Below are 15,048 nucleotides of genomic sequence, written 5' to 3' on the forward strand. Positions count from 1 at the left end.
GACACTGAGGGTTGCGATCCGTTGCTGGACACGGAAAAAGACAAAAAGCAAAAAGAAAAAAAAAAAAAAACAAATTGGATCATATGGAATTATTATTACTCTCCTGTATTGTGGCTGCTGATGCTACTTATGTTTTGTCTAGAGTGTATTTTAGGTGCAAGGTGAGCGTCGATGCTCATTTTTTGCTCATGAAAGTCCAATTCTTGCAGCACCATTATTGAAAAGACTATCTTTTTCTTGAATTATCTTGGCACCTTTGTTGGAATTTGATTGGCCATATACAAGGGTAATTCAAAAAGTTCATAGAAAGATTCATGTTATCTTTTAATTCTGTTTTTTTGATAAACTTTTTGAATTATCCTTGTATGTGTAGGTCTGTTTCTAGACTGCTCAATCAATCAGCTGATCTATCCTATATCATTATCAAACTGTCTTCATTACTGTAGTTTTGTTGTAAGTCATAAAATCAGGTCATGTGAATCCTCCAGCTGTATTCTTTTTTTTTCAGAATTGTTTGCTATTCTAGCTCCTTTTCTCTTTGAGAATTAGCGTGTCAATTTCTTTTCTTTTTTTTATTCTTTGTTTGTTTTAGCTTGTCAATTTCTAATAATAATAATAATAATAATAATAATAATAATAATAATAATAATAATAATAATAATAATAATAATAATAATAATAATAATAATAATAATAATAATAATAATAATAATAATAATAATAATAATAATAATAATAATAATAATAATAATAATAATAATAATAATAATAATAATAATAATAATAATAATAATAATAATAATAATAATAATAATAATAATAATAATAATAATAATAATAATAATAATAATAATAATAATAATAATAATAATAATAATAATAATAATAATAATAATAATAATAATAATAATAATAATAATAATAATAATAATAATAATAATAATAATAATAATAATAATAATAATAATAATAATAATAATAATAATAATAATAGCCTGCTGGAATTTTTATTGAGATTGCATTGAATCCACAGGCCATTCCAGGTAAAAATTATGTATTAACAATATTGAATCTTACAATCCATGAATATGGAATTTCTTTCATTAATTTAGTTCTTTAGTTTCTCTCCAATGTTTTATAGCTTTTAGTGTGCAATTCTTACACATATTTTATTCATTTATCCTAAAAATTTGTTTTTTTAATGCTGTTATAAAATTTTTAATGCCAATTGTCCATTACTAGTATATAGAAATACAATCGAATTTTGTATGTTGATTTTGTGTTCTGCAGCCTTGCTAAACTCAATTATTAGGACTAGCAGCCTTTTTGTAAACATTTTGGGAGTTCCTACATAAATAAATATAGGATCTTGGAATGAAGACTTACTGCCCTATACAACATTTACTATAAGTGCTGAAAGTGCCTTGTCTTTGGTTTTCTGGGAAAAGCATTCAGTCTTTCACTATTCGGTGTGATAATCGCTATAGGTTTTTTGTAGATGGTTTTTATTGGGTTGAGTAAGTTCCCTTCTATTTCTTATTTGTTGAAAAGTTTTATCATAATTGGATATTGAATTGTGTCACATGCTTTTTCTAAAGATGATTGTATTGTTTTTCTTCTTTAATCCAATAGTACAGTGAATTACGCTGGTTGATTTTGGAGTCGTTAATTCCTGGGATAAACCAGATTGTGAGGTGTTATGTTTCTAATAAATGGCTGAATTCAATTTGCTAATATTTTCTTAAGAATTTTTGCATCTGTGTTCATGAAGGATATTGGTCTGCAGTGTCTTTGCCCAGTTTTGGCATGACAAAATGAATTTGGAAGTTATTCCCTTCTCTTCTGTTTCCTGGAACAGGTGGTATAAAATTTTTATTTCGGGCCGGCCCGGTGGCGCACTGCGCTAGTGCGCCGCTTGGGAAGTGCGGCTGCGCTCCCGCCGAGGGTTCGGATCCCACATACAGACCGGTTCCCGCTCACTGGCTGAGCGAGGCGCGGGGGCAGCACCGAGGGTTGCTATCCCATTGCCCGTCCCGGTCCGGTACGGGGGCGACCTCATCAGTGAAGCAAGTCAGGCCAGGAGTTTTATTCCTGGGGAGGTTTCTTAAACTTTTAATTCAATTTCATTAATAGATATAAGGCTTTTCAGGTTACCTCTTTGTTCTTGAATGAATTTTGGTAGTTTGCAACTTCACATAATTTGTTTTGTCTAAGTTGTCCTTTCCTTCATTTTTGATATTGGTAATTTGGGGTACCCCTCCCCCCCTTTCCCCCTACTGGACCAGTCTGACTGGGTATTGTATTTATTTCTCTATTGCTTTTTCTGTTTTCAATTTCAATGAGCCTTGCTTTCCTTAATATTTTTCCGTCTACTTTATTTGGATTTAATTTTTCTCTCTTTTTTTAGTATCTTAAGGTAGAAACTTTAAACCATTGATTTGAGAACTTCTTTTTTTTCTAATTTAAGCATTTAGTGCTACAGATTTTTCTCAAAACACTGAATTAGCTGGGTTCGACAAAATTTTATGTGTTGTGTTTTCATTTTTATCTCATCCAAAATATTTTCTAATTTTCCTTTGACTTTCTCTTTGACCCATAGATTATTTAAAAGCATGTTGTTTAATTTTCACATATTTGGGGATTTGTCAGGTTTCTTTCTCTTATTTATTTCAAGTTTTATTATGGTTGGAGAACATATACTTTGTATGATTTCAGTTATTTTAAATTAGTCAAAATTTGTTTAATGGCTCAGAACACGGGCCCTTTTGGTTATTGTACACTTGAAAGAAGTACACATTCTTCTGTTAGGTAACATGTTCTGTAAATGTTAATTAGGTGAAGGTGGTTGATAATGTTCATGTCTTCTATATCCTTACTGATTTTCTATCTACTTGTTCTATTTTTTTTTAATTGCAAAAAGAACTTTAAAAAATGGATTAGGAAAACTCTAAGCAGAAATTTGGTGCGGCTAATAAGTATATTTTAAGATCTGGATGTGGGGGGGGGCATAGCCAGCCTCAGCTCCCATCTCAGGACCCTTGGGTGTCTCAGATGGCTCAGTTGATTGCCTGGATGTGGTCAGGGGCATGGCCAGGGCCCTTGACCTCCATCACAGGACCTCAGGACCCCTGGGCTTCTCAGCTGGCTCCTCTATTTGTTCTACCTTTTTTTTTTTTTTTTTTTTTGCACCTGGCCAGTAAGGGGACCTGAACCCTTGACATTGGTGTTACTAGGCAGTGCTCTAACCAACTGAGCTAACCAGCCAGTCTATTTGTTCTACTGATTACTGAGTGAAGAGTATTGAAGTCTCCAACTATAACTTAGATTTGTCTGTATATTTTTACAGTTCTGTCAGTTTTTTAAAAAATGTACTTTCAACATTTGTTTTTGGATATGTGTTATGGGTTGAACTGTTTCCAAAAAGATGTGTTGAAGTCCCAACCCCTGGTACCTGTGAATGTGACATTATTTGTAAATAGGGTCTTTGCAGATATAAGTTAAAATGAGGTCATTGGAATAAGCCCAAATCCAATATGACTGGTGTTCTCATGAGAAGATGAAAACATTATGTGAAGACAGATACACAGAGAGAGAACGCTATGTGATAATGAAGGCAGGGATTACAGTTATGTTGCCACAAGCCAAAGAGCAACTGGGGCTCCCAGGACCTGGAGGAGGCAAGGAAGGGTCTTTTCCTAGAGGCTTCAGAGAGCATGGCTACACCTCGATTTCAGACTTAACCTCCAGAACCGAGAGACAATATATTTATTGTTTTAAGCCACCCAGTTTATGGTGTTTTGTTATAGGAGCCCTAAGAAACTAATGCAGTACACACACATTTTGGATTGTTATGTTTTCTTGATAAATGGATTCATTTATCATTACATAATGTCCCTCTTTATACCTGGTAATATACATGTTTTGAAGTCTACCTTTTCTGATATTATTTCAGCCATAAAGATGTTCATTATCTTTTTTCCATCATTTAAAAAAACTTGTCTATGGTTTTATATTTAACATTTCTTTTCTGTGAACAGCATATAATAAAACTTTGCCTTTATAACCAATCTGACAATCTCTGGGCTTTAATTGGGCTACTGAGATTATTTACATTGAATGTAATTTTTTATATGGTTGGTTTAAATATTACCTTCTTGCTATTTGTTTTTTATTCTGCATGTAAGTTCCTTGTACCTTGTCTTCCTTTCTCTGCCTTCTTTTAAATTATTTTTCTGATTTTTGTTTCTCTGGAATAGAAGAACAGTAGAGACTGGGATGTGAGTAATATTTTGTGCCCAGAAATGTGTATGCTGCTCCTCATGGCACACAGTTTGTGTAGGGAGTTCATCCAATTTAGTCAATAGATGAGTTCGTTTGGGTTTGTTGTTGTCATTGTTACCTTCAGTGCAGCAGTTTTCAAATTCTTCTTCCATTTGAATTTGGCCTTGGGGTGGGCCCTGGGGTGCTGGAGGGTTTTTCTCATTGTTTCTGTTTATCCTCTAGCAGACCATCTATGCCTGTGCCACAGAGGCATTTTTCTATTTACTGTCTTTTTCCAAGAAGCGGGTTGCCATTTCTTGCTATTCAATGCCAGGCTTGTGATGGGGGTAGAGGTGCTCCTCAGTTCTCCTGATCCAGCCTCAGCCTTAAGCAGACTTTGTTTGAATGGTCCTCAGGGATGGACCTTCTCAGTGTTTTTGTCTCTATGCCTCATGGCATCCAAACTCTGCCTTGTATCTGTGTCAGGTGTTAGGCAGGAGAGAATTTCCATCCTGTTCCCAGTAGCAGCAGACCTCTCCCTTGTATCAGTTCAGGCTCCTGGTCCAAAGAGATTTTCTGACCTCTCTTCCAGGTGAAAGGGCTTTTGCTTTTACCCTACTCCAGAAGCAGTGGATCTTTACCTGGGTCCTGGGGGTGGTACAGAGGGTTCCCTACCCCTTTTCCTGCATCAGATTGCTTTTGCTTCTGCCCTTCCCGCATGTGCATTTGATATTTTTCTGGGCCCTGGGATGAGAGAGTTTGGTGCTCCTTCCTCATTAGATTAAGAGTTTTAATTCAGGGCCGGCCCGGTGGCGCACTGGAGAGTGTGCCGCTTGGGAGTGTGGCGGCGCTCCCGCCGAGGGTTTGGATCCCATGTGGAGACCGGTTCCGCTCACTGGCTGAGCGCGGTGCGGGTGCAACACTGAGGGTTGCGATCCCATTGCCGGTCCCCGGTACGGGTGCAACACCGAGGGTTAAGATCCCGTTACCGGTCAGTAAAAAAGACAAAAAGGAAAAAAAAAAAAGAGTTTTAATTCATACAAGAGAAAGGGGAAGTGGGTAGTGTTTTGTGCTTGTCCTTAGAACAATAAATCGCATCCTATGTGCACAGGTCATCTAGAGGGCCTCTCTCTGGGCTTCTACCTTGCCCTGCTCATAATCTTTCTCATGAGCTCCCTGTGGAGTGTCCATGGAAAAGGGCTTAAAAGTGTGTGTGAAATCCCTTGAGTTTGGATCTACCAATTTTTTAAAACTGATAATGCACACCCAAAATTGGTATTTAAAAATTCTTTATAAATTTAACAAATTCTTCTTACCAACTTTTGTGTTGGCTACCTCTTCCTCCCATTCTTTGCCAAAATTGTAACAGTTTCTGTAAACCATCTCTCTTTGGAGAGGCTTCTCATTTTTTGGAATTCAGTTCACTTGGTTGACTTCTACCTCAGCTCTGTGATGATTTCAGGTAAAATTATCATTTTGTAGATATAGACTTATTCTTATCGTTAACAACGAGAGCAACATTTGCTTGATGCTTTCTACATTCTAAATGAAAGCAGAACTGCATTGTTCTTTGTGGTACTGAACTGTTACAACTTTGTGCAGTGGGGCCTCTTCAAGAAGGGTCCTGTGTCCGTAGATAAAATCCCATTAATATTTGACAGCTCCTTTGCCTTCTGGCTCAACTAGGTGTCCCAGGTTTATTTTGTACGTTCCTTATTTCAGAATTGCAATCAGCCATTTCTTTAAAGACCCCCTGATTCTTTTTAATGGGAAATGGTCAGCTCAGCTTTTTACTTATTTTTTTTTTTTTTTTTGGTCCTTTTTGAGACCGGCCACACAGCGCTCAGCCAGTGAGCGCTGTGAGCGCACCAGTCATCCCTATATAGGATCCGAACCTGCGGCGGAAGCGCTGCTGCGCTCCCAGCGCCGCACTTTCCCGAGTGCGCCACGGGCTCGGCCCCAGCTCAGCTTATTAAATATGAAATGAATCTACCAATTTTGGATGCAGGGATAATGGGCTTTATAGACTTTTCTCTTTTCATTTTCTGAGTTCTCTAGTGCATTCTTTGACATAAACATATTTTTTTGCACACTTTTTATAAAGAGCTTCATAAATTATGGCAAGTTTGGAATCTTTTTCAAGAGTTTCTTCATTTGGAGATGGTGTATGGATGGTGGGATCATACTTGTACCATCTATTACCAGGCTACAGTAATTTATTAAGACTTTATAGTCTATTTTGTAAGTGACTGTAATTTCAGTATTGATCTCAAATTAAAGTATAAAGAAATACTGTGTTTAAAATTTTCTTAATTATAATTAATTTAAAAAACAAGCCAAAATATAGATAATAATATTAAAAATATTTGCTTGTTCTTCGAAGGGCATAACAACTTATAAAACTATATAAAGAAATATCAGAAAGCAACACTTTATGATGTTTGGATTAATTACTTGAGCTCATCTCTCAGGGCACGTATTGGATGCAATTCTTTATTACCACTTCTTTTTAACTGATAATTTCATTGCCTCTTTGTACGGTGTATCAGTCAGGGTTCTCCAGAGAAACAACCAGTAGGAGGTATCTTATCTATATATAGAAGATTTATTATGAGAAATTGGCTCATATGATTATGGAGAGGGAGAAGTCCCACAATCTATCATCTGCAAGCTGGATACCCAGGAAAGCTGGTGGTGTAATTCAGTCTGAGTCTGAAGGCCTGAGAATCAGGTGAGCCAATGGTGTAAACCCCAGTTTGACAGGAGGAGAAGATGAGAAGAGATGTCTCAACTTAAGCAGTGAGGCAGAAAAAATGGGTCGATTCCTCTTTCCTCTGCCTTTTGTTCTCTTCAGGCCCTCAGTGGTTTAGAAGATGCCCACCACATTAGAGAAGGCAATCTACTATACTGAGTCCACTGACTTAAAGGCTAATCTCATCTGGAAACAGTCACACCGAGAAATAATGTTTAATCTGGATACTCTGGGCACAATCAAGCTGACGTAAAATTAACCATCACATATAGTTTGTGTTACATGAAGATATTTTTTTCCCTCAGTTGATAAAGGGAAGATGGTCATCTATAAACTGAACAAAGGCTTTTTTTGTTTGTTTTACTTTTATGGAATTTCATGTTACATTTTATTTCTTTTTATCTTACATTGTAGAGACAGCACAAAGCCATGTCCAACTATTGCATACAGTGGTTAGGGCCACTGATTTCTAAATCTGAGCTTTACTGGCTCATGTCTGTTCCCTCATAAGTATTGACTAGCACTGTCCTACAATCAAATGACTAAATTTAATAACTCCCAGGAAATATATCTGCTATACAGTTGTAAAGGAAAACTACAGTAACTTTTTCATTTAAAAAAGTGTAAAATATAAGTTCTATATGTTGATGACCATCCAGAGTATTCTCTTGCACAGGAAAAAAAATTGAGGTAAATTTTAGATAGTACTTATAAATCTAATGGGCATTTATTTTCTGGTTCATCTCTACAACAGTGGAATAAGTTCTTTGGTCAGCAATCTAGCTGCTCTGGTTTTGCCAACTAGTGTATTTCGCTTGTCCATTCTTTGAGAACTAGCCTAAGAACAGGATTGGGGAGGATTATAGAGGCTGGACTATTGTAGCGGTCCACTTCCTTTTGGTATAAGTACTTCAGCCTGGGGATTGTTTTAGAGATTGGATATTACTGACACTTCCTTGCTAGGAGTGGGCTTTTTTTGGCAATATATCTGCCTTCAAACCCTTGATCATTTACCTGTCAGGTCTCACATTGCTAGAAAGCAACTCCAAAAATGTTATTAATATTTACTAGCTCTGTGTATAACTCATAACTATTGTTAAGTCATGAGAATTATTAGAGAGTTTCTTCTGTTACAACTATAAAATTATTAGACATTATCTCATTAAGTTGATTCCAGTTATACCCTACCTATTTCTTCTGAAAGTCACCACAGACCTCCAGTTATGTTTGCCCAACGGTATTTTATCCCCTTGTCTGATATTTGAAGTCCACTGATAGTTTTAAAATGCTTTACAACTCAGGCTGGCTGGAGTTGGCTAGAGTGTAGCCTCATAACCTCAAGGTTATGGGTTTGGATCCCTGTACCAGCCACCCCCCACCCACACCCCCCAAATGCTTTACAACTCAGGTTCTTGCCTATATATATTGACATTTTTAGCTTATTCTACTTTATATCTAATTCTTATATTAATTTAATATTTTTTCCAAAAAGCAATTAATTAGTCAAAAAAAGAGAATAAAATAACAGTCTTCATTCATTGTTGCAGATTTTGAATCCTCCTTCCTTTTATAGTCATGATATTTTGTTGTGCTTCACATGTAAATCATTGAAATATTCAGAACTATTATTCCCAGGTTTAAGCTAAACAATAAATACAGTTTCCTCACTCAGGGTTAAGGTAAACAGAATAAATATACATTTTTGCAAACTGGAACTAGTTTTGTTATATTTATGTGTCTTCCAAAAGCTGAATGTTCCTCAAGTAGTTTCTAATTTTGTTTTATGTATCCAGCTTATAGAAGCTAGAGGAACGCTGATATTTTTATTACTAAAAACTCATTTAAAAAACCTTCAGATAGGGATTGGCTGATTAGCTCAGTTGGTTAGAGCATGGTATTGATAACACCAAGGTCAAGGATTCAGATCTACGTATTGGCCAGCTGCTAAACAAACAAAACCTGTAGAGTTATTTGATTTTAATGGTCTTAACTGGTTCTTTAACTGAGTAGGTAAATACATCTGCAAATAGACAGATTTTGCTATATCAGCCTTTTGCCTTTTCAGTGTTTATTATTAAAACATTTTTATTAATTATCCTTGGATTTTTAGAACTTTTTTTTGTTGTTGTTGTTCTTCCTGGCATTTAGCTCAGCACTGGTATTAGATTATCAGATTATTTTCATCAATTTATGTGACTCTCAAACTCAGATAAAAACATATAGTAAAAATTGCTTAATACTAACTGCAACTGAATAACAGAACAGTGAAGGCCTCACTACTAAATTTACCAATGTAAGCATTTGAAATGATTTAGATTCTAGATAGGTGCAATAAGTAAAACGGAATACTTTCTTTTCCCCAAGATGTGTTTGTTAAATTGAAATAGTATAGTGGGTATATATTTAACGTCACTGTAAGAAAGTATGTTTTCAAGGGATTAAAAAGTGTTATGATACCTGAAAACAAATGTGCTTTTTTGTTCACTCTAAAAGCCACAGTAGTGTACTGATGAAATTTTTTTCTTGATAATATTAAATAAAATCTAGAGTGTGTGAAGGTAAGTGCCAAACCATCTCTGCTATATATAGCATATAACAAAATACCCTAAAAGCCAAGGTTGAGTTAAAATGCTCATCAGTCTGCCTATTATACTTGTCATTTAGATAAAAGAGCTGCTACAATTGAAACAAAATAGTTACTGCACTCCCTAACAGTGGGCAGAGGCTTTTTGTTATTTTCTTCACTAGACAGGTGGGGGAGGAAGGCAGGTGGTGAAGACAACCAGAGTAAAATTCACTGGCTTCTTTAAAAAGCTTCAGCAACACAGAAAATTAAAGGCTCTCAATTGGGTTCATGGATGTGGGTATATAAAGATAAAAGTTAAGAAGAAAATAAGGCAGTAAACTTTGGTGACAATCCTTTCTTTTCCTCCTCCCTCCCCCCTTTTAAAAGCTATTTTTGCTAGGCATCTTTTTGGTGTCCCCAAGACAAAATATACATTTTTTTTTCTTCCCATTTGTGATGCTTTCTTTTAAGGTGGTATCTACAGGCATTAGGTAAGTAGGTATAAGAACTTTAATAGTATTTTTTCAAAAGGGTATTTAATCTAAAGCTCCCATGAAAGAATTCTAATGGCCTTGCAAAATCAGCATCAATATTTTCATCAATACACACAACCCAAATCATTCTAGGATTTACTAGTCAATTTAGTTGGAGGTTACTTCGAATCTTGATTCTTCAAGGGTTTGGATCCTCATACTGCCAGCTGCCCAAAAAAAAAAAAAAAAAAAAAAAAAATCTTGCTTCTGCCACTGGCCGGGTAACCAACCACTGATAGTCCTGTCACTTCTCCCAGACTTGTTTTTTTTCACCTGCAAATTGGGGATGCTGATAGGTCTATGTATTAAAGAGTTGTGAAGATACTAAGATGATTTGTGTAAGACTCTTAGAACCTTTGCTTATATCCAACAAGTAGTATTATCATCAGATAGAATTGCCCCTTTGATCTATATATTATAGTTTTTTTCCTGTAGTCTTCCCAAATCAAATCATTAATCCCTAATTAGGAATTACCATCTTTTATTATGTAGCATTTTCTGATAGTATATCCTGTTTTATCCCCTGAATTTGAAGTTTTTTGATTAATATATTCATGTATATCAGATACCTTACACTTAATTAACACTATTCTGTCTTTTAGCCTGGCCTGTTTATAACATAGACCTATAAAAGACCATTGAGTTCAACCATGTTATCTATTCCTTGCTAGTCTTTTGCCCTCACTTTGCAGTGGCTTTCTTTCAATATCTCTAGGCCTACCCTACTTACAGAGAAGAATAAAATAATGTATAACCTCTATTTGCACACAACCTCTTAAATGCTGTGGAGCAGGCTTTATCTGTTGTCATGGAGTTAAGGAATGTTTCCAATTTTCCAGTCATACCAAATGAAGATGACATTGGCAGATGGCTTTCAGCCAGTCATCAAGATCCTAAGCAGAGTTGTAAAGTAGTCATGCTCTTTTGCCTCCCCTTCCTGAACCTTTTCTCACTTTTGACATCTCTTTTCCACTTCTCTATATACCCACAAAATGTATCTTTATGAAATGCTGTCCTTCAGCATTTCCAAGGGCTCTATTCCTGAGTCTTATGCTCCAGAGTTATCTTTTTTCTTTCTCTTCAACTCCTTTCTCTTCTTCTCATCTCCATGTGTTGGAGTTTAATGATATTCTAAATAAAGCCTTCACAGAAAGGTGTGAAAAACACAAGACTTTTTTGGATTTTAAAACAGGAGTTTGTTAACATAAACAAATCTCTGCCTTGTAGAATTTCTGGGATTTTTTGCCAATTCCCTACAACTTTCTTACCCTTAATAACTATAAGCATGGTCCGGCAGTTTGGAACTTCACTGCTGAAAGATTGATATAACTTTTAATTGTTTATATTTAAATCTCAAAAGAAAAGAAGGAATTATGCTGCTAGTAATAACACAATTAATATCACCTAAACTTATTTAGTATTTTCTTTGTGCCAGGAGCTGTTCTAAGCATTTCACATATCTTAGCCTTTTAAATCAACCTATCAAATAAAGATCATATTTAAAAAATGGAAAATTTTGAAATTAGGAAAATCAACTTGTAATACAACAGTTTTAGATGGATAAAATGGCTCAAAGAAGGGGTTTTGAATACTAAATTTGAGTCTCCTAGATTTATGTTGATTTTGAGCTAGGATACTTAAGATAGTTCATTATTTCATTATTAAAATAGGGATATCTAGCTCTCATATTTATTATGAAAATGCATAATAATGTTCTATAAATTACAAAATATAAGCTGGAAGTCTGTTTTGTGCCTTTAAAGGGGTCTGTGAATTTAAAAACGTTTGTTTTTAATTAATGTAGTAGAAGATGATTGTAACTTGCCTGACATTTCAGATGCTTTTCATAGTGAAATTTAGAGGCCCCTGGCTTTTTGAAAAGTAATTTTGCTTTTGGTTATGTACTTGAGGCAGGGTAACTTGGTTGATTGGGACTACTGTGTACTATTAGGCTTCTGATAGGTAATGCACAGTACTGTATTTTTATCCTGCTTTATTTTAGAGAATTGTGATGTTTAATCATGCTCTTTCCTAATAAACTCCAGAAATTTCATCAGGTTTACTTAATGGCTTCTTTCTTAAATATTCTTTATTAAATAAAATAGTCTGAAAAAAATATATATATATATTATTACTAATAACTTACCATGTGCCAGGCACTGAGGTGGTCACTTTACATGCAGTATTTTTGTTAATTAACAAAATTGCTTCTCAAAGAAGGTAATAAAATGTATTTATTTTTTTACTGTAATAATCATACAAAACTGATTTAACAGTTTTATTTTACTTATCCTATTTCAAAAGGTATCATTACTATATCATAGACAGAATACTTGTTACTCTATCACAGATGTCAAGTTTGCTTTTTGTGTAATTATTAAAATATCGTAAGTACATTTTTTGGCTATTCATACCGTTTTCAAGAGTTTTGGTTTTCCTTAACTTGTATTTTCCTACTTTAATTCAAGTTCTCATTTCCATTTTTTAACATAATGCTCTGTTGTTAGTCCCATACTCTAAATTTTAAACTATTCTATTTTATTTGAACTTCTCTTTCATACTGTTAATGATTGAGGTTTTTTTGTTTTGTTTTCTATGGAGTTAAAAAATCTTAAATAATTCTATTTGTTAGCTTTTTGTAGAATTTAAAATTATTTTTCTATATCTTAGGGCTATTTATGTTTGCCTGGTTCTGAACTTGAATTATATCACTTGTATATTCTCTAATCGATACTTATTTTTTATTGATTATTTTCAAAAAGTTATGACCATTTTTAATGACCAGTATTTTTGGTCTTCTTTCTTTAAAAACATTGCTGATTTAAAAAAAACACGGTCAAGCTTGTTAAATTGTACAAAGAGCTCTATGTAGAATGGTAGAGCTAGGCATCTTCCTGACCTGCCTTGCAATTGTTACTCGTAATATACTGTATAAGTAAAAGGAGCCATCAGCATTTACTTTTAGTTCTTTTGCAGAGATGAATAAACATCTTGAAATGCTGATTTGGATAATGTTTTAAAAATGCTACGATGCACTTTGGTGTATGACTGACTTTTGCTTAGTTTATGTTTTGCGGCATTATAATATAGTTGGATTCAGCTCATCTTTTAAAGCAGTTGTCAGAAAAATATGGGCCAGCATGGTAGAATGTATTAGCTCAATACATTGTCTCCATTTTATTATGAAGCTGCTGAGGAAGCTGTGATATACAGCACTGTCATTACAGATCTATTGTTAGGACGGTTCCACAGTCTTCTTTGCACTGCCATTAATTTATAGCAGTAAACAATATGTAGCCTTCCAACTGCAGCAAAGCAGAATCTTTTAATGAGGTGGATGTTATTACCACAATAAATCAGTGCTTTCACGTAATGTATAATTCAATGTGTGTATTCCCACTGTAACTTCTCTGAGTAAGCTGATAGTGTATCATTGTCATTGCACAGCTCCGCTGGTCTTTTTTTTTAAAAAACCTTCTTTTATTTGGGGACTTCTTTTTTATATGCTTGCAAATAAATGTGGTATGTCTTGATAGCTGTCCTATGGCAGGCTTCAGAAACCAACTGTAACAATAATAGCCAGAATCAATACAGTGGGTTCTACCTATATGGATCTCTGCATGATGCCATTTTTTTTTTCAGTCGCTAGTGAAATCAATCCTAATTGGTTTTAGCATTATATTCAAGAAACGTGATTCTATAACTATTGATTTTGGAGGTTACTCATTCGGAGAGTAATAAAAATAGGAGCAGATAAAGTGAATACTTAATATGCTGCAGAGCCATACAAAAGGAGAGCATTGATTCTATTTTTAATTCATATAATTTATCTTCCAATGATTTTATTTCTTTTTCCTTTCCTTTTGCATGGCTCAGTCTTTAGGGACAACAACTAAAATACATTTAAAGGCATTCCAAATTGGTTCTGTAACAAAGAAAGAATTCTTGGAGTCAGTTCCATTCTTAACTGCCGTACATTTAGTAAATCAGATATAATTCTTTTGTACAGACACTAATGCTTTAAAAGATAGCATTTTTAAATGAGTATACTGTGACACTGACTTGAAATAGTAATCAACTAATGATTTTTAAAAATCTGCTTGTAAAGTAAAAACTAGCTTAGAATAAAATAATGTTGATTAGAACCAAGTTATTGAAAGAGAGTGGTACCAAACATAATGGTAGTTTTGAAAAAATAGTTAGCAATTAATTTTAAAAAGATAGCCAAAATGGTGAATTTAAAATGTTGTTTAAAATAACAGGAAAAGCTGTTCCAAACTTGTCTCAACAGTGCTTCATTTTCAATAGACTATTTCTCAATACATCTATTTTTAAACCAATATTTAAAATTTATGTTAGTAATAATTAGACATTTTTTCTCTTATAAATGAGGAGTGACCAATTCATAGGTTTTCATAAAAGATATAAAGTCAAAGACTGTTCTGTATCTTACTAAGAGAAGTAGTCTTACATATTTTTTTCAGTGAATTAGTATGATATTTTCAATAAAGAGTAGAGATTTTCTAAAGATCATAACATTTTAAGAGAATAAATTGTTGTTTAGAGCAGTTGATCTTAATGTTCTTTGAGCCCTAGGCCCCTTTGAGAATCTCAGGAATACTCTATATGTTTTCCTCAAGAAAATATACATGCGCATAATCACACAAAATTTTGCCTGCTAATTAATGGATTTCATGTATTCCCTGAATAAGAGCATCAGCAACAATAAATATACCAAGTAACATTTATTGAGCTTTTATTTTACATTACGCAATGTGCTGGGTGCTTTACAACCTTATTTTATTTAAACAATTGTTTAAATAATTTAAACAATTATTTTATTTAAACTCCCTTGCCCCAATTCTAAAAGATCGTCTTAAAGTTATAGTTAGCATTCATTGAACTTTTCAGGTGTGGTTGGTAGGACATTAATGTAC

The 15,048-nt window shown here is 34.2% G+C and overlaps 1 protein-coding gene across 1 annotated transcript in view; it reads left to right on the forward strand.

The window, feature by feature from the left end:
- The window catches only part of LRBA (LPS-responsive vesicle trafficking, beach and anchor containing), a gene marked incomplete at its 5' end in the record, with an annotated part of 547,723 nt that overhangs the window by 391,934 nt on the left and 140,741 nt on the right, over nt 1-15,048 (forward strand). The gene's annotated exons all lie outside the window — the stretch shown is intronic.

This window comes from Galeopterus variegatus, unplaced genomic scaffold, assembly GCF_000696425.1.
Source record: "Galeopterus variegatus unplaced genomic scaffold, G_variegatus-3.0.2 Scaffold245, whole genome shotgun sequence".
In the NCBI taxonomy this organism is placed as follows: Eukaryota; Metazoa; Chordata; class Mammalia; order Dermoptera; family Cynocephalidae; genus Galeopterus; species Galeopterus variegatus.